This window comes from Macaca mulatta, chromosome 12 (genome assembly GCF_049350105.2).
Source record: "Macaca mulatta isolate MMU2019108-1 chromosome 12, T2T-MMU8v2.0, whole genome shotgun sequence".
In the NCBI taxonomy this organism is placed as follows: Eukaryota; Metazoa; Chordata; class Mammalia; order Primates; family Cercopithecidae; genus Macaca; species Macaca mulatta.
In genome coordinates, this window is record NC_133417.1 from 72,844,394 (window position 1) to 72,871,743 (window position 27,350).

The 27,350-nt window shown below is 41.1% G+C and overlaps 1 long non-coding RNA gene across 1 annotated transcript; it reads right to left on the minus strand.

Moving 5' to 3' along the window:
- Window positions 1-490: 490 nt before the first annotated feature.
- On the minus strand, window positions 491-18,992 carry LOC114671345 (uncharacterized). The gene is made up of 3 exons (XR_013402017.1): window positions 16,654-18,992; window positions 2,826-3,002; window positions 491-2,183 (listed from the first exon to the last, which is right to left on the minus strand). It is a non-coding gene; the product is annotated as an uncharacterized LOC114671345 (long non-coding RNA).
- Between the last annotated feature and the right edge of the window lie 8,358 nt (window positions 18,993-27,350).

The following is a 27,350-nucleotide window of genomic DNA, read 5'->3' on the forward strand; positions in this document are numbered from 1 at the left end:
CTTAATTTATTCAGAGGAAAAGAAGGCTAAATGTGCAGCATGTACTTTGGCCTTGAAAGCACTGAATTATACACTTCAACAGTATGGTTCATTGGATCCCACTATACTAGGAGAATTAGACTAGTTGGTGTACCTCTGATATCTACATGCAAACTTGAGACCAAGATAAGCACCAGGATTCTAAAAAGCATTACAGGGATGGGCAGATTAATCATACTTTTCCCTTTGGGGCTGTTCTAGATACAATTATGATGTAAGGAAATCTGTCTGTAATTCTCCCATCCCTTTCCTTTACCTTTCCCTCCTTTACTTGTCCAGACACTTAAGGTCTGTGGCTTTTTCCCTTCTACCTGGGACTCCCCATTGTGGGCACCTTGAAGTCCCCATCTTTCCCAAATCCTTTCTTCCCTGAAACTCACTTTTTAAATCATTCTATCTTATATTAATAGATAAGTGCTGATGACAACTTAATTATTTTTGACAACTCCTTTATTATAGTACAATGTCAGATACAGAAACAGGGCCAGGAAGGTGGACAGGAGGGTTATTCCCAGGACATCTTGCATCTTGAATCATGTCATAAAGGGTGTTAGCACCATTATCCACCTCTCACTCTCTTTTCATTCTTCTGTTTTTCCTTTGTTAACCGTTGGACCTACTCTGGGTCACACCCCTGTGCTTGGTGCAAAGGCCCAAAGGTGGAAGAGGCAGAATCCCTCTCTTAAGCTCACAATCTGGTGGAAGAATGAGTACATAAATAATCAATTGTAATGCAGTTTAACAGATACTAAAATAAACTGTGATCCAAGTGCTATGAAAGTCCCAAGAAGGGGATTCTGCCTACTGGAAGAGAAAAAGGTGTCATAGAGTTGGTAAAATGTTTAAGCAAGCATTTTTTAAATGCATAGAAAATTACCTGGTGGCAAATGGCATGAACATAGATCCAGCAAATGTAACTCCCAATCTTTCTGGAAGAAAAATATATGGATGGCCTTTGAGCAACTGTGCCAAAGTCTTCCCTATCTATCAAGAAAGCCTGGCTAGACCTCGAATCCCCAGTGGGGAGAGTGTGCAAGACTTTGTTGGCCTCCTCGGAGTGCACAGGTATGATGGCAAATGCTTCCAAGTGTCTGCCCTGGTGACAGATTCTTCTCTATGTGATGTGTAGTCAGAAGCCCAGTAGCAACCTGGAACCAGGCATGCTTTCCACTGCTGTTCTGCAGGTTATGAAAAAAAAAAAAGCTTCCAATTTTATTCCAAACCAATAGTCCAGAAATCCAGACTCATCACTTAAGACTTGTATTTAATTTCATTCTGTCTCCAACACAGGAGGTCCTGATGGATTTGGGCATGTGGTGTAAAGGCATAGAAAGAGAATCAGATTGATTTTGATCTCGTTCTGTTTGTTTGGGTGTCAGTTACTCTGAATAGGTATATGAAAAACTATCCCTCCCTTTGCTCACACTCTTGGAAACCACTCTTCTCCAGAACTTTTGTTGCTATATTTGAGATGGTAGAATGCTATGGTTAAGACTTCATGCCTTTGGAGACAGGTGACCTGGTTGAAATGTCAGCTTTTCCAGTTATTAGACATATGACCTTGGCAAGTGATTTAATATCTCTGTGCCTAAGTTCCTTTATCTATAATAAGGGGATGATATCAGCACTTGTCTTAAATGGTTTTTATGATAGTACCAGTTGTAATTACATGGTGCAATGTATGTAAAAGGACTTAAAGATGTACCCAGAATATTACACATTATCTAGACATGTTAGCTATCATTACCCTTCCTATTGCCAGGCACATATTGTCTCCTTCTTACACTTCATTCCAACACTCAGGAAGGAAGGGCTATGGTAAGTGCCAAGGACCATCAAGGATATCCCCGGATATATATAGGGGCCACCCAGGGCAATGACCCCCTTGTTCCCTTCTTGGGACTGGAAGGCAGAACTTTTGATGGGATTATAATGCAGATAGCCTGGGGGGGGCAACTGTCTTTCCTCTGCTGCCTACTGAGTGGTGTAATGTGGCCAAGTGTGTCCTCTGTTCCACATACCCTCAGCATTATGTGGTAATTGGGTCCTGGGAAAAGGAAGATGAAGCCTTCCTTTATGCTCATTGGAAAAGGCTTAAAGGGATCCTTGACGTTTCTGCATGGCCCAGGCCAACAGGCAGGAATCTGAAAATAAACCACAAAAAGGAATGGTCTGTGTGCAGAGTTGGGGAATGCTCTGGGTTATAGCTCTCAGTAGCTATTGCTGTGTAGGTAACAGAAATTGGAACATTAATATTTTTAATTCACTCTACTTCTCCCACCCAGCACCTAATTTAGACTCTCATTAATTCTCATAGAATCTAACAGTGGCCTTACAGCTGCCCAGCTCTCCCATTGTTGGCCTCTTTCCCTTCCAGTCCACTGCCTCCATGGCTGTCAGATTGACCTTCCTGAAGAACTGCTCTGATGACTTCACTTTTCTACCAGAAAACTTCCACTGGCCCCCAACTAATTCATTTACCTACTGGGGCCAGCAGGTATAAATGAAGGAAGTGGCTATGCTAAGTGAAACAGACACCCTAGGGATCTGAAAGCCAGGAAACATGTAACTTCTATAAGGAAACATGCTTCTTCCCATTTATCTTGAAAACGAAGACCTTCTGGATCTACAATTGGTTTCCTGCCTTTAATCAAGGCTTGGTACAAGAAGTAACTCACTTTCCTATGTGACAACCAAAGGATTGTATTAGTTAGCATGTTAGTTTGACCGCTGAAACAGAAATCAAAGTACAATGGCTTTCATAAGGTAGTAGAGGATTTATTTACCATTCCTTTGAAGACATATGCTGGTAGCTGGTCCTAGGGGTAGGGAGTGGGGTGGTTAGAGGGTTCTGCTCCATGCAACCAACTGGGGACCCTGGTCTTTTCTATCTTGTCCTCAGTAGTGGTTCTCAAAGTGCGATCCAGGGAGTCCTCAGGAGTTTCTGAGACCCTTTCAAAGGCCTGTAAGGTCAAAATTATTGTTACAAGAATACTGAGACATTTCAGTCCTTTTCATTTTATTCTCCCATGAGTATGCAGTAGAGAATTCCAAAGGTTCTTAAAAATAATGGGAAAACTTGAATCAGCAAGTTTTATTTCAGTATATGTGTATGTATCTCATTCATTTATTTAACCACCATTTATTAAGTACTTCTAGAAGTGCTGTTTACATTCATTCAACAGATATTGATGGCACATAATATCAGGAAAGTCTAGTATGAGCTGCTTGAGGATACAGGGAAGAACAAGAGACATGGCCCCTGCCCTCTGGAAGCTAACAATCTAGTGAAAAAGTCAGATACCCAACTGCTAAGAACACAATCAATTATCTAATTATAATTGTGATAATGTTAAGAAGAGGGATAGAGCTATAAGAGCAAAACGCTGGGGCAGGAAGAGATACTAAGATGATTGGGAGGTCTGATGTTGGATGTACCACTGCAGGAAGCTGCACAACACCGACATTAACACCGTGAGATTCTATTAAAACCCTCATTCTGGGATGTGATTGCAGCTAGTCCTATTCAGTTGCTGAGACAGAAGACCTGGGCAGACGGAGTAAGGAGCTTTCAATGTCTCTATACCTGGCACGTTATCTTATACAGCTAGGGTGGAACACACATCCCAGTTTGCTTGGGACATGTTTTTGCTCCCTGTCTCAGTGAAATTATTAATAAAATTTAGCCTCATAACTGTTTCGACTTAATAAGTTATATGGTTATCTTACTTATTGCTTTTACCAGATTGTTAACTAGAGAGTGATTTGAGCCAAAATATTATTGTTACATCTGTAATGTGATGGGTCCCCCACCAAGTTACTTAAGGATGTATGTCCACTGCCTGAATTCTGAAGGCTGGGCAGTGAGCCAAGGCCAGGGTGCCCAACTGAGGAGCAGGTGTCTCTAAGAACCCAAACATCCCAGTGAGTATCTGAGAACCTATCAAGAAAAACAGTCTCATCACTCAAACACAGTAGTCTAAGAGCCAGGAAATTAGTTTAAAAGCAGTTTGGAGTTGGGAGATGGCGCAGAGCTCCAGCGCTGTCCTGCTGCTATCCAGGAGTGCCCTGTACATAAGTCCTGATAGACTCATCTACTCATCAAGCTGGACCTGTCTGAATCATTCTTCAGTCTCTTAGCTCCTTCCAGTTTACAGGTGGATGTTACAGTCCGAAGTTTTTCTTGTAGCATTGCTTTGAAACAAGGAAGCTGCTGTTCAGTTTTAGAAGGTATTATGAGTTGAGTTTTGTCTCCCCACCAAAAACAATGTGGGAGTCTTAACTGTCAGTACCTCAGAATGTGACCTGAAACAGGGTTTTTCTAGAAGTAATCGATGTAAAGATGAGGTCATTAGGTGGGTCTAACACAATAAGCCGGACATACTTATAAAGAGGGTAAACTTGGGCTGGGTGCGGTGGTTCACACCTGTAATCCCAGCACTTTGGAAGGCCGAGGTGGGCGGATCACTTGAGGTCAGGAGTTTGAGACCAGCCTGGCCAGTATGGTGAAACCCCACCTCTACCAAAAATACAAAAATTAGCTGGGCATGGTGGTGGGTGCGTGTAATCCCAGCTACTTGGAAACCTGAGGCAGGAGAATCACTTGAATTCGGGAGGCAAATGTTGCAGTGAGCCAAGATCTCGCCACTGCACTTCAGCCTAGGCAACACAGCGAAACTCTGTTTCCAAAAAAAAAAAAAAAAAGGTATATTTGGACATGGACACATACACAAGGAGAAAACCATGTGAAAATATAGGCAAATAGTGGGATGATGTATCTACAAGCCAAGGAATGCCAAAGATTGCCAGCAAACCAGAAGAAGCCAGGAGAGAGGCATGGAACAAATTCTCCCTCACAGCCCCTGGAAGGAATCAACTCTGCCAACATCTCGATCTTGGACTTTTAGCTTCCAGAACTGGAAGGAAATTAATTTATGTTGTATAAGCCATCAGTTTGTGGTACTTTCTGGCAGCCCTCGAAAACTAATACAGAAGGGAAAGCAGCTTAAGAAAATTGCCCCCTCAACTAATGAAAATGACTATGTGGCAGAAATGCATTGGTGGAGGCCAGGCATGATGGCCCACGCCTGTAATCCTGGCACTTTGGGAGGCTGAGGCAGGAAGATCATTTGAGGTCAGGAATTTGAGACCAGCCTGGCCAACATGATGAAACCCCATCTCTACAAAACATACAAAATTTAGTGGGACATGGTGGAGGGTGCCTATAATCCCACCTACTTGGGAGGCTGAGGCACAAGAATTGCTGAAACCTGGGAGGTGGAGGCTGCAGTGAGCTGTGATCGCACCACTGCACTCCAGCCTGGGAGACAGAGTGAGTGAGACTCTGAAAAAAAAAAAAAAGAGAGAGAGAGAGAGAAGGAAGGAAGGAAGGAAGGAAGGAAGGAAGGAAGGAAGGAAGGAAGGAAGGAAGGAAGGAAATAAAGAAGGAAAGAAAAAGAAAGGAAAGAAAGAAAGAAAAAGAAAGAAAGAAAGAGAAAGAAAGAAAGAAAGAAAGAAAGAAAGAAAGAAAGAAAGAAAGAAAGAAAGAAAGAAAGAAAGAAAAGAAAAGAAAAGAAAAGAAAGAAAGAAAAGAAAGAAGAAAGAAAATGCATTGGTATCCCTACTGTCATGGTTTATTTTCTCTGCCAACTTGACCAGGCCGTGGGGTGCCCAGACATTTGGGTGCCCAGACATTTGGTGAAGTATTATTCTGGACATGTCTGTGAGGTCATTTCTGGGTGAGATTGACACTTGAATCAGTAGATTGAATGAAGCAGATGCCCTCCCTAATGTGGATGGGCCTCATCCAATCAACTGGAACAGAATACAGAGGGAGTAAGGGAGAATTCACTCTCTCTGCTTGACTGCTTTCCAGCTGGGACATCGGTCTTCCTCTACCTTTGGACTCAAATAGAAACACTGGCTTTTCCTGGGTATTGAGTCTATTGGCCTTTAGGCATAAATATGCCAGCAGCTCTGCTGACTCCTAGGCCTTCAGACTCAAACTGGAAATACACCATTGCTCTCCTGGATCTCCAGCCTGTCGATGCAGAAATTGAGATGTATCAGCCTCGGTAATTGCAGGAGCTAATTTTATAATGAATCTCTTTATATGTTTCTCTCTCTCTGTCTCTCCTTACCCCCACCTCATTCGTTCTATTTTTCTGGACAACCCTAACTAATGTAACTTTTATGTTTTAAAAAAAAAAAAAAAAAAAAGGCCGGGTGCTGTGGCTCACACCCATAATCCCAGCACTTCGGGAGGCTGAGGCGGGCAGATCACGAGGTCAGGAGTTTGAGACCAGCCTGGCCAACATAGTGAGACCCTCCTCCCCCATCTCTACTAGAAATACAAAAAATTAGCCGGGTGTGGTGGCAGATGCCTGTAATCCCGGTTACTTGGGAGGCTGAGGCAGGAGAATTGCTTGAACTCAGGAGGCAGAGGTTGCAGTGAGCTGAGATCATGCCGTTGCACTCCAGCCTGGATGACAGAGCATGACTCAGTCTCAAAAAATATATATTTGTCGCATCTACAAGCGTTAAGAGTTAAGACCAATAGGCTTTGCTGTCAAAAAAGCAGCTGAGGATCACTCCACTACCAGTCATGCATATTTACACTTCTGTGCATTGTTTTGCTTTTTCTGTAGCTTGCAGACTAAGTATAAGTGCAGGTATTAGAAGTCTCTTTAAGAATCCATTTATCTGTGCTCAATTCCCTGTCAGGAATAAAATGACTGACACATGCTAATATACTAACTGCTGTCTCACTATAAACATATTATGCTAAACAAGCATAACGGAACTTCCAAAGTGGGGGAGGGGGACAGAAACACCTTTTTCTCCACATCAAAATGTGCCTGGTAAAATCTTTCTTTTCTACTTTAGCAAAGTCAGTCTGCATTCATAATACCCCTTAACAAAGTGTTTTTTATTAGGGGATTGAGCCTTGGAAAATCACAAGCCACTATAAAATGTTTACCATGTAGTCAGCTACAAAAAGCAGGTAAAGTGTCCAATGTCGTGGGCCCATTCCATGACCTGTCAATATTTGGGACTCTGGAAGATTCACAGCTAACATGATGCATAATTGCTTGTACCCCTAAAGCCTTTACTGGCACCTTAGATGATTTCGCATTTCTAGAAGCCAGCGAGTCACTGGAATAGTATCAGAGGGATAACTGTAGATAAGGCTGACACCCTAGTGAAGGCAAAGAGGAGGCAGTACGGCATGGTAAGGGAGTGTGAGTCTGCGAGTAGTTATTCTAGTTTAAGCCTTAGCTCTGCCAGTAACAAGCTGGGTGTGACGCAGGCAAGGAGCTTCCTTCTCTCTGGGCCCAGCTTTCTTCATATGTGGACAGACATGACTGGGGCACAGGATTTCTTAGATTTGTGACTTCTGTTGGAATGTTCTAACTCTAAGTGAAGCTGTCAGCTATTATAATGCCCATTATTTTCAAGACCCAAGAAATGAAAAAAAATAAATTTAAGGGCTTAGTTAGCCTGGCTCACACTTGTAGTCCCAGATACTTGTTAGGCTGACATGGGAGTATAGTTTGAGAACAGGAGTTTGAGACCAGCCTGGGCAATAGAGCAAGACCCCAGCTCAAGAAAACCTTTTTTTAAAAGACCTTGGTTTGAGTCAATAATTGTATTTTTCCATCCCTTCTTTAATTCACAAATATTCGTTGGGTGTCTATTTGTTTGGTTTAGTCTCTATTCAGGTTAGGAAAACTTGATTACTATGTGAACAATCTACATGGTCTCCAAAGTTTGCTCCAACTGTGTTGGTAATTGAGATTGTGGATAGGAAAGCATCTGTCTAGCTTCAGCTACATTTAAGTGGGACTCCAGAGAGACTCCTTGAAGATAAACAGGTTTATGGTGGAGCGTGTACATTTTGCAATGATTTCTTTTTCTGTTGTTTCAGCTAAAACTGAATATCATGAAGTTTCATACTCCTTTTAGGTAAAGGGAGAGTTTCACTGGCTCATATTCTCTATTTCCTAAGGCTTTTATATTGGTTTCATTCTAAACATCGATAGTTTCTGGTACTCCATTTGCGTGCTATAATAAAAATAATTCTTGCTTACATAGTTTGTAATATAAGCAACTAAAAAAGCAAATACCAACCAAGACATACTTGAAAATATTGTTGCGCTGGGGCGGAGCAAGATGGCCGAATAGGAACAGCTCCAGTCTCCAACTCCCAGTGCGAGCGACACAGAAGACCGGTGATTTCTGCATTTTCAACTGAGGTACTGAGTTCATCTCACTGGGGAGTGCCAGACGATCGGTGCTGGTCAGCTGCTGCAGCCCGACCAGCGAGAGCTGAAGCAGGGCGAGGCATCGCCTCACCTGGGAAGCGCAAGGGGGAAGGGAATCCCTTTTCCTAGCCAGGGGAACTGAGACACACAACACCTGGAAAATCGGGTAACTCCCACCCCAATACTGCGCTTTAAGCAAACAGGCACACCAGGAGATCATATCCCACACCTGGCCGGGAGGGTCCCACACCCACGGAGCCTCCCTCATTGCTAGCACAGCAGTCTGTGATCTACCGGCAAGGCAGCAGCGAGGCTGGGGGAGGGGCGCCCGCCATTGCTGAGGCTTAAGTAGCTAAACAAAGCTGCTGGGAAGCTCGAACTGGGTGGAGCTCACAGCAGCTCAAGGAAACCTGCCTGTCTCTGTAGACTCCACCTCTGGGGACAGGGCACAGTAAACAATAACAAACACAGCAGAAGCCTCTGCAGACGCAAACGACTCTGTCTGACAGCTTTGAAGAGAGCAGTGGATCTCCCAACACGGAGGTTGAGATCTGAGAAGGGACAGACTCCCTGCTCAAGTGGGTCCCTGACCCCTGAGTAGCCTAACTGGGAGACATCCCCCACTAGGGGCAGTCTGACACCCCACACCTCACAGGGTGGAGTACACCCCTGAGAGGAAGCTTCCAAAGCAAGAATCAGACAGGTACACTCGCTGTTCAGAAATATTCTATCTTCTGCAGCCTCTGCTGCTGATACCCAGGCAAACAGGGTCTGGAGTGGACCTCAAGCAATCTCCAACAGACCTACAGCTGAGGGTCCTGACTGTTAGAAGGAAAACTATCAAACAGGAAGGACACCTACACCAAAACCCCATCAGTACATCACCATCATCAAAGACCAGAGGCAGATAAAACCACAAAGATGGGGAAAAGGCAGGGCAGAAAAGCTGGAAATTCAAAAAATAAGAGCACATCTCCCCCGGCAAAGGAGCGCAGCTCATCGCCAGCAATGGATCAAAGCTAGACGGAGAATGACTTTGATGAGATGAGAGAAGAAGGCTTCAGTCCATCAAATTTCTCAGAGCTAAAGGAGGAATTACGTACCCAGTGCAAAGAAACTAAAAATCTTGAAAAAAAAGTGGAAGAATTGATGGCTAGAGTAATTAATGCAGAGAAGGTCCTAAACGAAATGAAAGAGATGAAAACCATGACACGAGAAATACGTGACAAATGCACAAGTTTCAGTAACCAACTCAATCAACTGGAAGAAAGAGTATCAGCGATTGAGGATCAAATGAATGAAATGAAGCAAGAAGAGAAACCAAAAGAAAAAAGAAGAAAAAGAAATGAACAAAGCCTGCAAGAAGTATGGGATTATGTAAAAAGACCAAATCTACGTCTGATTGGGGTGCCTGAAAGTGAGGGGGGAAATGGAACCAAGTTGGAAAACACTCTTCAGGATATCATCCAGGAGAACTTCCCCAACCTAGTAGGGCAGGCCAACATTCAAATCCAGGAAATACGGAGAACGCCACAAAGATACTCCTCGAGAAGAGCAACTCCAAGACACATAATTGCCAGATTCACCAAAGTTGAAATGAAAGAAAAAATCTTAAGGGCAGCCAGAGAGAAAGGTCGGGTTACCCACAAAGGGAAGCCCATCAGACTAACAGCAGATCTCTCGGCAGAAACTCTCAAAGCCAGAAGAGAGTGGGGGCCAATATTCAACATTCTTAAAGAAAAGAATTTTAAACCCAGAATTTCATATCCAGCCAAACTAAGTTTCATAAGTGAAGGAGAAATAAAATCCTTTACAGATAAGCAAATGCTTAGAGATTTTGTCACCACGAGGCCTGCCTTACAAGAGACCCTGAGGGAAGCACTAAACATGGAAAGGAACAACCGGTACCAGCCATTGCAAAAACATGCCAAAATGTAAAGACCATCGAGGCTAGGAAGAAACTGCATCAACTAACGAGCAAAATAACCAGTTAATATCATAATGGCAGGATCAAGTTCACACATAACAATCTTAACCTTAAATGTAAATGGACTAAATGCTCCAATTAAAAGACACAGACTGGCAAACTGGATAAAGAGTCAAGACCCATCAGTCTGCTGTATTCAGGAGACCCATCTCACACGCAGAGACATACATAGGCTCAAAATAAAGGGATGGATTAAGATTTACCAAGCAAATGGAGAACAAAAAAAAGCGGGGGTTGCAATCCTAGTCTCTGATAAAACAGACTTTAAACCATCAAAGATCAAAAGAGACAAAGAAGGCCATTACATAATGGTAAAGGGATCAATTCAACAGGAAGAGCTAACTATCCTAAATATATATGCACCCAATACAGGAGCACCCAGATTCATCAAGCAAGTCCTTAGAGACTTACAAAGAGACTTAGACTCCCATACAATAATAATGGGAGACTTCAACACTCCACTGTCAACATTAGACAGATCAATGAGACAGAAAGTTAACAAGGATATCCAGGAATTGAACTCATCTCTGCAGCAAGCAGACCTAATAGACATCTATAGAACTCTCCACCCCAAATCAACAGAATATCCATTCTTCTCAGCACCACATCGTACTTACTCCAAAATCAACCACGTAATTGGAAGTAAAGCACTCCTCAGCAAATGTACAAGAACAGAAATTATAACAAACTGTCTCTCAGACCACAGTGCAATCAAACTAGAACTCAAGATTAAGAAACTCAATCAAAACCGCTCAACTACATGGAAACTGAACAACCTGCTCCTGAATGACTACTGGGTACATAACGAAATGAAGGCAGAAATAAAGATGTTCTTTGAAACCAATGAGAACAAAGATACAACATATCAGAATCTCTGGGACACATTTAAAGCAGTGTGTAGAGGGAAATTTATAGCACTAAATGCCCACAAGAGAAAGCAGGAAAGATCTAAAATTGACACTCTAACATCACAATTAAAAGAACTGGAGAAGCAAGAGCAAACACATTCAAAAGCTAGCAGAAGGCAAGAAATAACTAAGATCAGAGCAGAACTGAAGGAGATAGAGACACAAAAAACTCTCCAAAAAATCAATGAATCCAGGAGTTGGTTTTTTGAAAAGATCAACAAAATTGACAGACCACTAGCCAGACTAATTAAGAAGAAAAGAGAGAAGAATCAAATCGACACAATTAAAAATGATAAAGGGGATATCACCACCGACCCCACAGAAATACAAACTACCATCAGAGAATACTATAAACACCTCTACGCAAATAAACTGGAAAATCTAGAAGAAATGGATAATTTCCTGGACACTTACACTCTTCCAAGACTAAACCAGGAAGAAGTTGAATCCCTGAATAGACCAATAGCAGGCTCTGAAATTGAGGCAATAATTAATAGCCTACCAACCAAAAAAAGTCCAGGACCAGATGGATTCACAGCTGAATTCTACCAGAGGTACAAGGAGGAGTTGGTACCATTCCTTCTGAAACTATTCCAATCAATAGAAAAAGAGGGAATCCTCCCTAACTCATTTTATGAGGCCAACATCATCCTGATACCAAAGCCTGGCAGAGACACAACAAAAAAAGAGAATTTTAGACCAATATCCCTGATGAACATCGATGCAAAAATCCTCAATAAAATACTGGCAAACCGGATTCAGCAACACATCAAAAAGCTTATCCACCATGATCAAGTGGGCTTCATCCCTGGGATGCAAGGCTGGTTCAACATTCGCAAATCAATAAACATAATCCAGCATATAAACAGAACCAAAGACAAGAACCACATGATTATCTCAATAGATGCAGAAAAGGCTTTTGACAAAATTCAACAGCCCTTCATGCTAAAAACGCTCAATAAATTCGGTATTGATGGAACGTACCTCAAAATAATAACAGCTATTTATGACAAACCCACAGCCAATATCATACTGAATGGGCAAAAACTGGAAAAATTCCCTTTGAAAACTGGCACAAGACAGGGATGCCCTCTCTCACCACTCCTATTCAACATAGTGTTGGAAGTTCTGGCTAGGGCAATTAGGCAAGAGAAAGAAATCAAGGGTATTCAGTTAGGAAAAGAAGAAGTCAAACTGTCCCTGTTTGCAGATGACATGATTGTATATTTAGAAAACCCCATTGTCTCAGCCCAAAATCTCCTTAAGCTGATAAGCAACTTCAGCAAAGTCTCAGGATACAAAATTAATGTGCAAAAATCACAAGCATTCTTATACACCAGTAACAGACAAACAGAGAGCCAAATCAGGAATGAACTTCCATTCACAATTGCTTCAAAGAGAATAAAATACCTAGGAATCCAACTTACAAGGGATGTAAAGGACCTCTTCAAGGAGAACTACAAACCACTGCTCAGTGAAATAAAAGAGGACACAAACAAATGGAAGAACATACCATGCTCATGGATAGGAAGAATCAATATCGTGAAAATGGCCATACTGCCCAAGGTAATTTATAGATTCAATGCCATCCCCATCAAGCTACCAATGAGTTTCTTCACAGAATTGGAAAAAACTGCTTTAAAGTTCATATGGAACCAAAAAAGAGCCCGCATCTCCAAAACAATCCTAAGTCAAAAGAACAAAGCTGGAGGCATCACGCTACCTGACTTCAAACTATACTACAAGGCTACAGTAACCAAAACAGCATGGTACTGGTACCAAAACAGAGATATAGACCAATGGAACAGAACAGAGTCCTCAGAAATAATACCACACATCTACAGCCATCTGATCTTTGACAAACCTGAGAGAAACAAGAAATGGGGAAAGGATTCCCTATTTAATAAATGGTGCTGGGAAAATTGGCTAGCCATAAGTAGAAAGCTGAAACTGGATCCTTTCCTTACTCCTTATATGAAAATTAATTCAAGATGGATTAGAGACTTAAATGTTAGACCTAATACCATAAAACCTAGGTAGTACCATTCAGGACATAGGCATGGGCAAAAACTTCATGTCTAAAACACCAAAAGCAACGGCAGCAAAAGCCAAAATTGACAAATGGGATCTCATTAAACTAAAGAGCTTCTGCACAGCAAAAGAAACTACCATCAGAGTGAACAGGCAACCTACAGAATGGGAGAAAATTTTTGCAATCTACTCATCTGACAAAGGGCTAATATCCAGAACCTACAAAGAACTCAAACAAATTTACAAGAAAAAAACAAACAACCCCATCAAAAAGTGGGCAAAGGATATGAACAGACATTTCTCAAAAGAAGACATTCATACAGCCAACAGACACATGAAAAAATGCTCATCATCACTGGCCATCAGAGAAATGCAAATCAAAACCACAATGAGATACCATCTCACACCAGTTAGAATGGCGATCATTAAAAAGTCAGGAAACAACAGGTGCTGGAGAGGATGTGGAGAAATAGGAACGCTTTTACACTGTTGGTGGGATTGTAAACTAGTTCAACCATTATGGAAAACAGTATGGCGATTCCTCAAGGATCTAAAACTAGATGTACCATATGACCCAGCCATCCCATTACTGGGTATATACCGAAAGGATTATAAATTATGCTGCTATAAAGACACATGCACACGTATGTTTATTGCAGCACTATTCACAATAGCAAAGACTTGGAATCAACCCAAATGTCCATCAGATTGGATTAAGAAAATGTGGCACATATACACCATGGAATACTATGCAGCCATAAAAAAGGATGAGTTTGTGTCCTTTGTAGGGACATGGATGCAGCTGGAAACCATCATTCTTAGCAAACTATCACAAGAACAGAAAACCAAACACCGCATGTTCTCACTCATAGGTGGGAACTGAACAATGAGATCACTTGGACTCAGGAAGGGGAACATCACACACCGGGGCCTATCATGGGGAGGGGGGAGGGGGGAGGGATTGCATTGGGAGTTATACCTGATGTAAATGACGAGTTGATGGGTGCAGCACACCAACATGGCACAAGTATACATATGTAACAAACCTGCACGTTATGCACATGTACCCTACAACTTAAAGTATAATAATAATAAATAAATTAAAAAAAAAAAGAAAATATTGTTGCAAGCTAGAATTGCCAGAATAATGTAGAAGTTAGAGAAGTTATTCATTTGGGATTGCAGCAGAGACAATGAGCTTAATGTCATCACTACAGAACAGTATTTCACTAGCATCTGCTTATTTGGCCATTTGATGGAGTTTATATTGTACTTTTTATTTGTTGACTTTTCAGAAAAATTAGCATAGTTGGAAAATATAGGCTTTACTTTGGAGTTGCAGACTTTTGTGGCTTTAATTTTGTGCCAACATTTTCACAAAAACTATCGTAGATTAGTTTTTAGGACTTTTGTTAGTAGTAGAAAAAGCATTCTCTGGCAGCTATACAGTGTAAATAGTAGCAAGAGAGGCATATGGAAGAAAGAAATTCTTTAAGAAATCATCAAATGGATCTAGGGCATTTAATGGGTCAAGAAAAAATTAAGAGAACACTTTTACTCTTCTTTTTTTTTTTTTCTTGTTTGTGTGTTTATTGATTTCCTAATTCAACTCCCCTCAGGTGATACCCAATGCCATAAGTACTTATAAGGTTTACCATAAAAGCTATATACTTAATTTTTAAGCCCTTGGCTCTTCTCCAGACACCCTTCCAAATCACAGAGCTCTAGGACTTGTATATCTCGTCCCTGTTCAATCAAAGAGAAGCATTTTTCTCAGTCATTTTCCCAATTTTTACCCAAATTATTCATTCACATCCCCAAAGGCATTTGGCAACTGAGAAATGTAATGTTCCTTCACATTAACCCATTTTAAAAACACTTAAGGAGACAATGTGAAGTCGTGTAATCCCCATATCAGTGCTGCCGACTAATGACAACTCTCTGGGTTCTTGCTTTAGAAGAGAAAACATTTGGTTCATTTTATGAAGAAAACAAACCAAGACCTTGCCTTCTCTGCATTGCCTTTTATTCTTTGAAATTTGCAGGGACCAACAGCGAGGGTGCTTTGTTCAATGAGAGGAGAAAGATGGCTCTAGGAACGAGCAAAAGAATTTCATTTCTTAATGGGGAAGTTAGACACACCTTCCTGATTATGGACAGTCTACCCTGGGCTAAATGTAAACATGTTTATTTAAAAAGAAATTAAATTTTAAAAAGTTCTTTATACTCTTCCTATATTTGTGGCATATATACTCCAAAACCTGACACCAAGCTCGAATGAGGAAGATTTCTGGTGTAAAATAATCTCTTGAAACCCTCTGTCCACAGAGTCAAGAGACCTCAGTATCCCGCCTTGGTTTTTGTGTGGAGACAATGTAAGAGAGGGAGGGAGGATCTGGGTGTTATCATAGCCACTGGTTTGGACTCACTCTACCACCTCCTCACTTTGGGAATATGGGAAGTTACCCAATGAGCTAATGGGAGCTATTGTGAGGATTAAGTGCAAAATCTTGCTTGAACAGTACCTGGCAAGGAGTGAGCATTCAGTAAATGGTAGCTATTGTTATTTATTGTAGAAGACTTTACATCCAGAAGAGTTTTTAGGGGGATTTTCAGCATTTCCGTAAAGATATCCCTCCTTTTGGCTCAGAGGGATGTGATGCCCTCAGAGTCCTGTGTTTTCTCGTTCCATTATCTCTCCCTCATTTGCTCAAAAATCTCATACTACAAAGAACCATTTGGTTTCCAGGAAAGATGGAAAGGAAATGATTTCATTAAGCTTCTCTAGCTCTGCAGAGTGTGAATAACTATAATGACCACAAACTTTTGAGCCTGAGCTCTTTAATACACCACTGCTTATGCCAACCCCAGGGCCCCTCACCATCATCCCAAAGTTGTTTGGTTCAGGTCAGTGATTGTGCTTGAGGTCTCTGGACATTACACAATGATATGTTGACTCTGAAAACAGCTTGACCATCAACAGTCTAACAATCATAAAATAGCCATAAAATGGTGTTTATGTGGGCTGTAATATTGGTATTATTCATGGTGGCCAGATAAATTGTGGAAGTGCTACAGTGTTGGGCAGTGACATCTGGAGAGCTAATCAGCTGGACCAGCCTGTAGAGAGTGGCATGAGAAACTGAATCATTCTTTCTAGATGAATCAAATCAAGTAAGCATTTCAGTCTCCTGGCAAGAGACACATGGAGCAATCCAGGAAATCAAATGCCCATTCCCATTGCCATTTACTCCTTTAAATAAGTTCCTGCTGGGCACATTTTGGGACACAGACTTACATATACTAGGCCAACAAATGTTATTGATTTAAGGGAGGTGGTTATTGATCTAAACAAGCTTTTCTTGGAGGGATTTTTAAAAGATCATCTCAGCAACTAAAGATTAATATGTAAACATGCTTTTACCATTCCCATCTCTCCAGGCTGCACCCTATTCTGCTGCCTTAGGCCTTTCCACTCTGGCTTCCACCCAGGATTTCCATGGTGCCCGAAGTGGTCTGTGTTCCAAAATATCCTACATCCCTCGGACATTCTCATTCTCATCAGGAGGCTGGTCTCTATTAGAGAGTGGAAGGCAGTGATTACCTTAAATGGATTCACAATAATGTGTTAGTAACTAACAGTCTTTAGCACCAGTACCACAGTATTTGTATTTTAAAAGATAACATCCATTAAGTCAAATAAACCCGTAATTGGTGAAATTTGAGGCTGCAAGAAAAGGAGTGTATTAGTCCGTCTTTATGGTGCTGATAAAGACATACCCGAGACTGGGAAGCAAAAGAGGTTTAATTGGACTTACAGTTCCACATGGCTGGGGAGGCCTCAGAATCATGGCAGGAGGTGAAGGGCCCTTCTTACCTGGCAGCAGCAAGAGAAAATGAGGAGGACGCAAAAGTGGAAACCCCCTGATAAACCCATCAGATCTCATGAGACTTGTCACTATCACAAGAATAGCATGGGAAAGACCAGCCCCCGTGATTCAATTACCTCCCTCTGGGTCCCTCCCACAACATATAGAAATTCTGGGAGCTACAATTTGAGATTTGGGTGGGGACACAGTCGAACTGTCACTGTTGTTTCACAGCTTCTTCTGTGTCTTTACTTAAAAAGTCATTCATTTATTCATCAATAAGTATTTACTCAGAGCCTATAATATCCTCGTTACTGTTCTGGGAGCTTGAATACCTCAGTTAACAAAACAAAGGTCTCTAACCCTGGGGAGCAGCATGAGACAATACATACCAGACATAATCTAAGTAAATTTTATAGACTTTTAGACAGTGGCAAGCACTTTGGCAAAAGAAAAAGAAGCAGAGTAAGGGAGATCGAGAGTACTGGGTAGGTGGGTTGAAGATTAGAATTTTAAATATAGAATGCAGGGAGGCCACATTGAAGAAATAATATGTGTGCAGCGTCTTGAAGAAGGAGAGGTAACTAGCTAAGGAGATCTGGAAGAAGCCTGTCTCTGAAGAAACCATGAAAGCAGTGCTTCGTGTGTTAGAGAAATAGCAAGGAGGCCAGCACAGCTTGAGTGCAGAAGCACAGAGGAGGAGTGAGGCTGTGGCAGTGATGGGCAGCCAGAGCACTTCAGGATCCTCAGCTCTCCACCCCACTTCCAGCACAGCGAAGGGGTCTTCGGCAGAAAACAAGGAGGGAAAGGGGACACAGGCTTCAACTTACATGCAGTAGTTTTTTAGAGGCTACAGATGGATTGTGTTTTCTCAACGTCAACACAAGGTACGATGCTCCATATTCAAATAAGAAAAGGAAGTTGAAAAATTGTTGAAAACCTACACTCCCATTGTCATGTGTTTTGAGCTAGGTGGCCAACGTATTTGAAGAAAACGTCATCTTGGAGAGGGCTTGGCTCTCCTTCTTCAACCTGGATGGACCTGGGTCAGAGGGCTCCTTGGAGGCTGAATGAATACAGAACCTCGGCCACAAACGTCTTCAGCACAGGATGGTAGAAAAAGTTCCCTGGCTTAGTCACTGTGGAAAAAAATAATCATTTCTCTGCAGCTAAGGACTTCAAGGTGATTTGATAAAACTTTAAGTTTATGCATCCAATATCTGCTTGTATACTCAGGTGTTTTTTCCAGAGCAGGTGTCTCTGGGATAACATTTTGGGGATTATCATACATTTAACATATTCTCTCTATGATTAAAAGCTTCAGAAGCACGACCTCTGGCTCCACTCAGAAAGCTGTCTGATCTCATATTTGCATGATCTTTCTCCTTTAACAGAAAGGGAATTTCTTTCTGTGCAGAGCATAAGAAATACAAGGCTGAGGGTTAGAAGCATGAGTTCCCAGGAAGACTGCCAGGAGATTAGACCAGATGATCTCTGAAATCCTGTGATCTTTTCAAAAATATGTTTAATGACTCCTCTAAATTTGAGGGAATTAGTATAAATCAGCCATGACAATAATTAATTCAACAATTATTACATAACTGTAAGCTAAGTGGTAAGTGTATGGTTGTGGATAAAATAAACATGAGATTCTTGTGTTTTCACAAGGGCCAACCTCAAATGGTCAAGGTTGTCTGGATTGCTGTAATGAAAAATATTCAGTCTCAATGAGGATTAGAACTGTGATTGATTAGCCATGTCTGCCATGAGCAAATGCAGTCTCCTTGAACAAATGAAGCACAATGGTAACACTCTTCCTGAAAGGCAACACTGAACTGCTTTCTGAAACTCAGAGGACCCTACCTGTATTACCTGTATTAGTCAGGGTTCTCTTAGAGGGACAGAACTAATAGGAGATATACATATATATAATATATATGTGTATATACATAATATATAATACATATATTATATATATTTTATATTTTATATATATATATATATATATATATATATTCAGCTCCTATTCAAGATAGGATGTTGGGCATGGTGACAGCACCTGGTGTCCCAGCTACCGGGGAGGCTGAGGCAGGAGAATGACATGAACCTGGGAGGCGGAGCTTACAGTGAGCCAAGATCACACCACTGCACTCCAGCCTGGGCGACAGAGCAAGACTCCATCTCAAAAAATAAAAATAAAAATTATATATATATATATGTATGTATGTGTATATATACATATATATAATGGGTAGTTTATTAAGTATTAACTTACATATTCACAAGGTCCCACAATAGGCTGTCTGCAAGCTGAGGAGCAAGGAGAGCCAGTCTGAGTTCCCAAACTGAAGAACTTGGAATCCTATGTTCGAGGGCAGGAAGCATCCAGCATGGGAGAAATATGTAGGCTGGGAGGCTAGGCCCGTCTCCCTCTTTCACGTTTTTCTGCCTGTTTTATATTAGCTGGCAGCTGATTAGATTGATCCACCAGATTGAGGGTGGGTCTGCCTTTCCCAGCCCACTGACTCAAATATTAATCTCTTTTGGCAACACCCTCACAGACACACCCAGGATCATTACTTTGTATCCTTCAATCCAACCAAGTTGACACTCAGTATTAACCATCATACTACCCAATAGAGTCTAGCATTATATCATTGTTTAACAGTAAGTCTCCCAGCCTGGGCAACATGGTGAAACCCCATCTCTACAAAAAATACAAAAAAAAAAATTAGCTGGGCATGGTGGCTCGCACCTGTAGTCCCAGATACTCTTGAGGCTGAGGTGGGAGGATTGCTTGAGCCCTGGAGTTTAAGGCTGCAGTGAGTTGTAATTGTGCCACTGCACTCCAGCCTAGGAAACAGAGCGAGCCCCTGTCTCAAAAATAAATAAAGAAATAAAAATAAGTCTCCTCTCTTTCTGATAGAAGGCAAAGGGGTACGTAAAACAAGACAGGAAGGATTTAGACTAAGAGGTAATCCCCTTATGGTAGTGAGCATTATCCAGGTAATACTTAAAGAAGTTTAACCTTGTTCTTCTATACTATTCTGGCACCAAAAAGTTCAAGGAACTGATCCCTAAGATAGGTCTAGTGAAGGACAAATCAACTCTTTTTCTCTTTTAACCCACAGTAAAGTATCATTCCATGTTTCACAGCTCCTGGCTGATCTTTTCAGCAATCTGCTGCTTAAAGTCTACTTATCTGTCAATCACTGTTAACTTCATTTTGCACAGCTGACTGGTGCTATCACAGCGTTCTTTTTATTAATGCATTTAATAGTTGTGGCTTTGAAAGGCTGCCAGCACAGAGGAACAGCTGCAAATATTACTACCCAGCCAGACTGTCCTTTTCTTGATCTGCCTGCAACTACCATTTGCAATTTTTATAGTCTGGATTCTCTGCTGGTGTGACTGCAATCATTGGTTTTTAACAATGTATTTCTCTCAGTAGATTTTTCGTTTTTTACCAGTTGTATTTGTTGGATTTTCCAACAAATGTTAAATAAAGGTCTACACTAGATTGTTTACCATTTCAAGCTTCATATGAAATAATTCCTATAAGACGCTTACACTGTATTGGTGGATTGAAAGGCAATCAAATAGCATAATAAAAAAGGGAAAATGGAGATTTAACTGGGAGACAATTTGGTGTGGTGGGAAGACACATGTGAGTTCAAATTCCAGGACTGCCATTTACTGGCTGTGTGACCATGGATAAGTTACTTAAATTCTGTGAGTCTCATTTCCTTTAGCTGCAAATTGGACACAGGAATACCTGCTTTGCATAATTTAATAACAACAAAATGCATATGAAAAGCAACTGGAATATGGTAGGCACTCTGTGGTTACTATTTTTAGTAATGATAACTATCTTTTAATAGTTTTAATTAATCATTAACAATTCACAAAGGAAAATGCTACCAACACTAGAAATATGCAATTTCCAAGATTTGGGTTTTGACTTCAATCCTCGGAATCAACAAGGACAACATGGCTGCTTTTATCCACATGTTCAGGGTAAGTGGTGTAAACCAAAAATAAAATTTTAAGTCCCCCAACTGACCGAACCAGCCATCTCTTGGCCAAGGGGATCCCAGAGTAACATTGAAAACTGAATTCTTGGCCATAATGGTGTCAGAGGTGTTCAAACCAGAGAGACTCTATCTTGAATAGGAGTTGAATAAAATAAGGTTGAGATCACTGGGCTGCATTCCCAGGAGGTCAGACATTCTTAGTCACAGGATGGGAGAGGAGGTGGGTAAGTTCTGGTATCACAAGATAAAGGTCACAAAAACCCTGCTGACTGGCCGGGCGCGGTGGCTCACGCCTGTAATCCTAGCACTTTGGGAGGCCGAGGCTGGCGGATCATGAGGTCAGGACATTGAGACCATCCTGGCTAACATGGTGAAACCCCGTCTCTACTAAAAATACAAAAAAATTAGCCGGGCATGGTGGCAGGCGCCTGTAGTCCCAGCTACTCGGGAGGCTGAGGCAGGAGAATGGCGTGAACCTGGGAGGCAAAGGTTGCAGTGAGCCGAGATCACGCCACTGCACTGCAGCTTGGGCGACACTGCAAGACTCCATCTCAAAAAAAAAAAAAAAAAACAAACCCTGCTAACAAAACATGATGCAGTATAGAAGCAGGCCAAAACCCACCAAACCCAACATGGCAACAAAAGTGACCTCTGCTCATCCTCACTGCTCAATATATGCTAATTACAATAAATTAGCATGCTAAAAAGACACACCCACCAGAGCCATGACAATTTACAAATGCCAAGGCAATGCCAAGAAGTTACCCTATATGTTCTACAAGTGGGAGGAACCCTCAATTCCAGGAATTGCCTGCCCCTGTCTTGGAAAACTCATAAATAATCTACCCTTTGTTTACCATATAATCAAGAAATAACTATGAGTATACTCAGTTGAGCAGCCCATACCACTGCTCTGCCTATGGAGTAGCCATTCTTTTATTCCTTTACTTTCTTAATAAACTTGCTTTCACTTTACTTTATGGACTTACCCCAAATTCTTTCTTGCATGAGGTACAAGAGCCCTCTCTTGGGATCTAGATTGGACTCCTTTCCAGTAACAACAGAATGGGGGGAGTAAGTCACATCTTGTTGAACCCCATCCCTTGCTAACCACTATTGGGCTTTCTTATTTAAGGGCTAAACAGAAACCAGATCTTTCAGAAGACTCCTCCTCTGATACGACCCAAACACCTGACCCTGCCTCTCCTTTTTCACCAGATGAGTGACTACCAACCACTAAGTGGTCTTAGCCAGCCCACAGAGAATGTGCAAAAAGGGTTTCCATGCCATTGGCTTCACCTTTTGACGTCAGAGGTGTGAAAACTTCACCCTCAGATCATGTTGAAGCTGCCATTTTTTGAATATGGGTCAAATGAAGGGGCATGAAGCTCAATTGCACATGTACCTATTTCTCCTCTTATAAATATTCATGACTCCTCCTATAGCTTACTGAATACGTATATTTGGCCACTCTGCTAAGTATAAATTCCTGTTCTCTTTGCCCCTCCCTCAAAGTGTCTGTTTCTGGCATCTGGCCAGAGGCTATGCTTCCTAGCCTGTCAGAAGGTCACCCTGCAGGCTGCAACCCTTTATGAGAAATAAAGCTCTCATTTCCAAATTCATGAACCTTATCTTTCTTCAGTTGACAGTGGGTAGGACTATTTGTCAGGCTCCTTCCTCCTCACTTCTTGCTTCCTCAATTATGCCCACTGTCTGTTCTGGCCATTCATGCCCTGACTCACAGCCACACCCAAAAGAAGGGGAAAGCTCCAAGCAAGAGGGATGGTGCCACCAATAATATCCACAAAAGCAGCCCAGATCCTGAGAGAAGCCCTTAGGGCTATGCTCACCTGGAGCCTAGAGCTGTCTGCAGATTTCTGCAGGATGAAGATGAGGCTGTCTCTTTCTCTACCCCTCCTCCTGCCCACCAGCTTTCTTTAAGAGGCCCCAGGGGAAAAAGCAGAAAGCAATAAAGCTGCATTGTAGAGCAATGACCCTCCACCTCTTTGTAACTTCCAGTAGATTGTCCCTGACTCTCCCTGTACAATTCTTTGCTATAACAAAAGACCCTAATTAGCTGATTGGAATTTCTAAAGCCCTATTCACCAACAGCTCAACTGTTACAGCTGAATGGATGGACCAGTTCAGTCAAGCAGCAACCGGTTTATTCCTGCCTCTGCTCAATTAGGCCTCTAGAATGTTCATGTTGGAAAGGAAGTTAATGATCAACTAATTAATCCCTCTCAATCTAAAAATGAGTACACTGAGGCTTAATGAAGTAAAATGGAACTTGAGTGAGGTCAGTCAGCAGCAAAGCTGCAGCAGAAGGCATTTGGGTTTTACATGTTACTACCACAGAATGTAATTGGTTTATTTTTATTTAAATTATTTTAGTTGTTGTATTTTTTAAGTCTATTTAAGATAAAGAATCACATTGAAATGGTCCCTTTTCATACAACTATTTCTTGTTCTTTGATCTTGGGAAAATTACTTACCTTTCTGGATTTGGAAGGCATATCACAAAAGGGACTGATGAACATAAAACCTAGTTATAATACAACTAACGAAATGAAAAGCAAATGCAATGAAAAGCCTATGGCACAGTGGTGGAGTGACCAGCAATAATCTTCAAGGCCCCTTCCAAGACTCTGTACCTAATTTTCTACAAATAATTTTGTACCCAAAACATTGTCTCTTATCCCAAACTGTATAAACTTTAGGCTCCAAAAAACCTGGATTTGCCCTTTGAAAGTCAGCATGGTATAGTGGAAATTCTCTACAGTCATATTGAATTAGGTTCAAATCCCCTCTGCCATTTACTAGCTGGCTGACCTTGGAGAAGTTACTTACGATCTCTGTACATCTACTTCCTCATCTATAAAATGCAGATAGTGAAACCAATTTCCTAGAGTTGTTGGAAAGGCTTAAGCAAGGTAATGTGGGAAAAGCTTTTGGCTTAATGCCTGGCCCACAGTAAACCTGAAGTAAAGTGTGCCTTGTCTTATATTAGGAGGTTGTCTGATATAAGGATTAAGAGCATGGGCTTTGGAATCCCATAAACCAACTTTCAAATTCCTGCTCCATATTGTAATACTAATTGTGTTATCTTGGGCAACTTAGTCTTTCCAAGCCTTAGGTGTTGCTACTTTAAAATGGGGGTAATAAAACTTAACTGACAGAGTTAAGATTAAATGGGATAGTATAATGTGCTTAGCAGAGTGTCTACTTTCGGCTGCAAGTAATAACCAGAAAACATTCAAAATGGCTGAAAGCAGTGGCTTTCAAACTTTTTGGTACAACCCACAGTAAGACATAGATCTTATACTGTTCCTTAGTGCACATATCCGCATTATCACAGAACTATTGTGGGACTCAAATTCAATAATGTATAGGACCAAGCTTCATACAATGCTCTAAAATGGGAAAATAGTGTGGTGGACCTTAATTCAGCCTTTCCCAGTAAGCATGAACATCACTGGAATCTCAGTAGGCCATGTGGTTGTGCTTTTCCTCAATTCTCCATTTCATTTTGATTCACTGAGTTCCTTTTTTCCCCACAGTGTGGAAGAGAAAAAAAAAAAAAAAAAGACTTAAGTACGTAAAAAACTACCTGAATGTACTCAATCTGATTCTGATCACATGTTGATTTTGAACTTAAAATTACTTAACACATCTACATCCTGCTGCTGAAATAGTTCAATACCAAATTGTTCATTTGGGTCAAGGTTGGACCAGAGTATGATCTCTTCCACTTTTTGAAGAAGGGCACTATCCTACTTCTCCCAGATTATGGACCCATTAGTTTACTGAAGATTCTTCTTAAACAATAAGCGGGTTTCTTCTGTGATAAATTTCCTGTCTGATATAAGTTTTTGTTTCTCAAGCCAGTATTTTACATAAGGGATGAATGCACAGTAGAAATGACCATTCTATCACTGACCTTTCATCATTCTGTAGCAAATTCAATCAATAACAACACAGGCTTGTAATTTTTAATAAGATTCCTTGCCCTTTGATGGATTATGAGTTAAAGGATATGGGTTCCATAAACCTCTTCAGCTAATGATGCTTGTTTTTTGTAGGCTACAATTCATGTAGGGGGAAGTTTTGTGTACATTGCTACAGTGTAAGATCCTTGTTCACCTGAAGATGCTCCATTAAGACATCCATTGGTTTGTTACAAAATGCACAGTAGTTGATAACCTGATTGTGTCCATTTTATTTCCATTGCTCTTAGAGCTTCAACTAGCCTGGGTAGATTTGGTGGGCAAGGCACAAGATGGTAGATAAAGGGACATCACTGTTACTTAACCATGCATTTTCTCTGCAGCGAAATAGCATCGGGGCAATCACTGAGGCATTTTGAGACCATCTTTTATGGCTTGTCTAGTGGGACGGGAGAAGTCCTTTTCTTGGTGGTGTTTGGATGTTAATTGGCAGATATTGTGTGTAGGATGTTGACAGAGTCAGTCACTTTATCATATTTTAAACATATGCTCTTCCAATCCATTCACTTTGGATGCATTGAACACTTTAATCATTCCTGGTAGTGTACACCCCAAGCTGAAAACTCCAGGAAGTATGGCATCAATGTAAAGGAAATCTCTTAAAATCAAACTCATAGCACTTTTTAATTTCATGCCAATACACAATGGAAATTGTCGCTTGAACACCATTTGTTTATGGTTATTAGGCCTAGTAATTAGATCTCTTGAAACTTAGAACCCTAGAAGGCATTACAGACCTCCTGGTTAGAACCTTCTGGTCCTGAGGGAATGTTGGCATATCACCCACCTGGTGTACCACTTAGACTTATCAGAATTCATAGCTAGGATCTCCTAACAAGTTGGACAATAAATGCATGGAACACAAAAACAGGGGTATATTTAAATTGAAAATTAATTATATAAAGTCATTTTGGAATGAGCTGGAAGCACAGCCTCTGCTGTAAAGAATGGATAAGCATCCTATGTTATACTGATAGGATTCTACTATGACGAACTAAATAGGCCTCGCTAAGCAACAGCTTCTCTTGTCCAACATACTTCCAAGACAAAAGAAGACCCGAGATCATTTATTATCAATCGCAAATGCTAACTTAGGCAGAAGTCCTCCAACGTTCATTGACTCATATTCACCATCTCTGTATGGACTAATTTAATTACTTAATGGTAGATTCCGTTTACTAGTTCAACTTGGTGGGTTCCTCAGGAAGGTATATTACTTAATACTAAACAGACCATAGGTACAATATTGAAATGAATGAATGGCAATCTTGATGTGAAATTTTTCCATGCTAAGATCATTGCATATAGTACTAGATTTTTTTTTCTTCATGGTCATAGAAATGAGGTGGTCATCTATCATATTTATCAGCACATAAGATGTATAACATATAGGTAACTTCCCAGCTTTATGAGGGTAATTTTGGGGAAAAAAATTTAAGAACTGTTCATCACACATGATTTATAGGTTTAAAGTTCTCTAATGGTTTAAAAACATTTAAAGTCTCTCTAAAGTTCTCTAACATTTAAAAAACATTTAAAGTCTCTCTAAATGTTTTCTACATAGAGAAAACCATTTTGTTCATATAAGAACTGTATATTGGTGTTAGGCCAGGAGTGGTGGCTCACATCTGTAATCCCAGCACTTTGGGAGGCTGAGGTGGGCAGATCACCCAAGGTTGGGAGTTCAAGACTAGCCTGGCCAACATAGTGAAACCCTGTCTCTACTAAAAATACAAAAATTAGGCGGGCATGGTGGCAGGTGCCTCTAATCCCAGCTACTCGGGAGGCTGGGGCAGGAGAATCGCTTGAACCCGGGAGGCAGAGGTTGCAGTAAGCCAGACTGCACCATTGCACTCCAGCCTGGGTGACAGAGTGAGACTCTGTTTCAAACAACAAACAAACCCTGTATATTGGAGGTAAAATGAAATGAGAACTTCCTTCTATTTTACATCTTTTTGAGTTGACCACTATGGCACACTGGAGGCAGAATAGCTTTTGTACATGTTTAGGCATGAGATGTGGGTGCCTTGATTTTACTAAGAGGTTGTGAACCCTCCAGTTTCTCAAAGCATATGAGTCTGTCCAAATAAATAATACCAAATATCTGTATTTAGGAAAGTTGAACAGAATTACAACATTGAATTGTGGCACGTCACGTTTAATCAAAAGCCTGGTTAAGAAAAACAGGCACAGAGGATTGCTTGAAGGGTA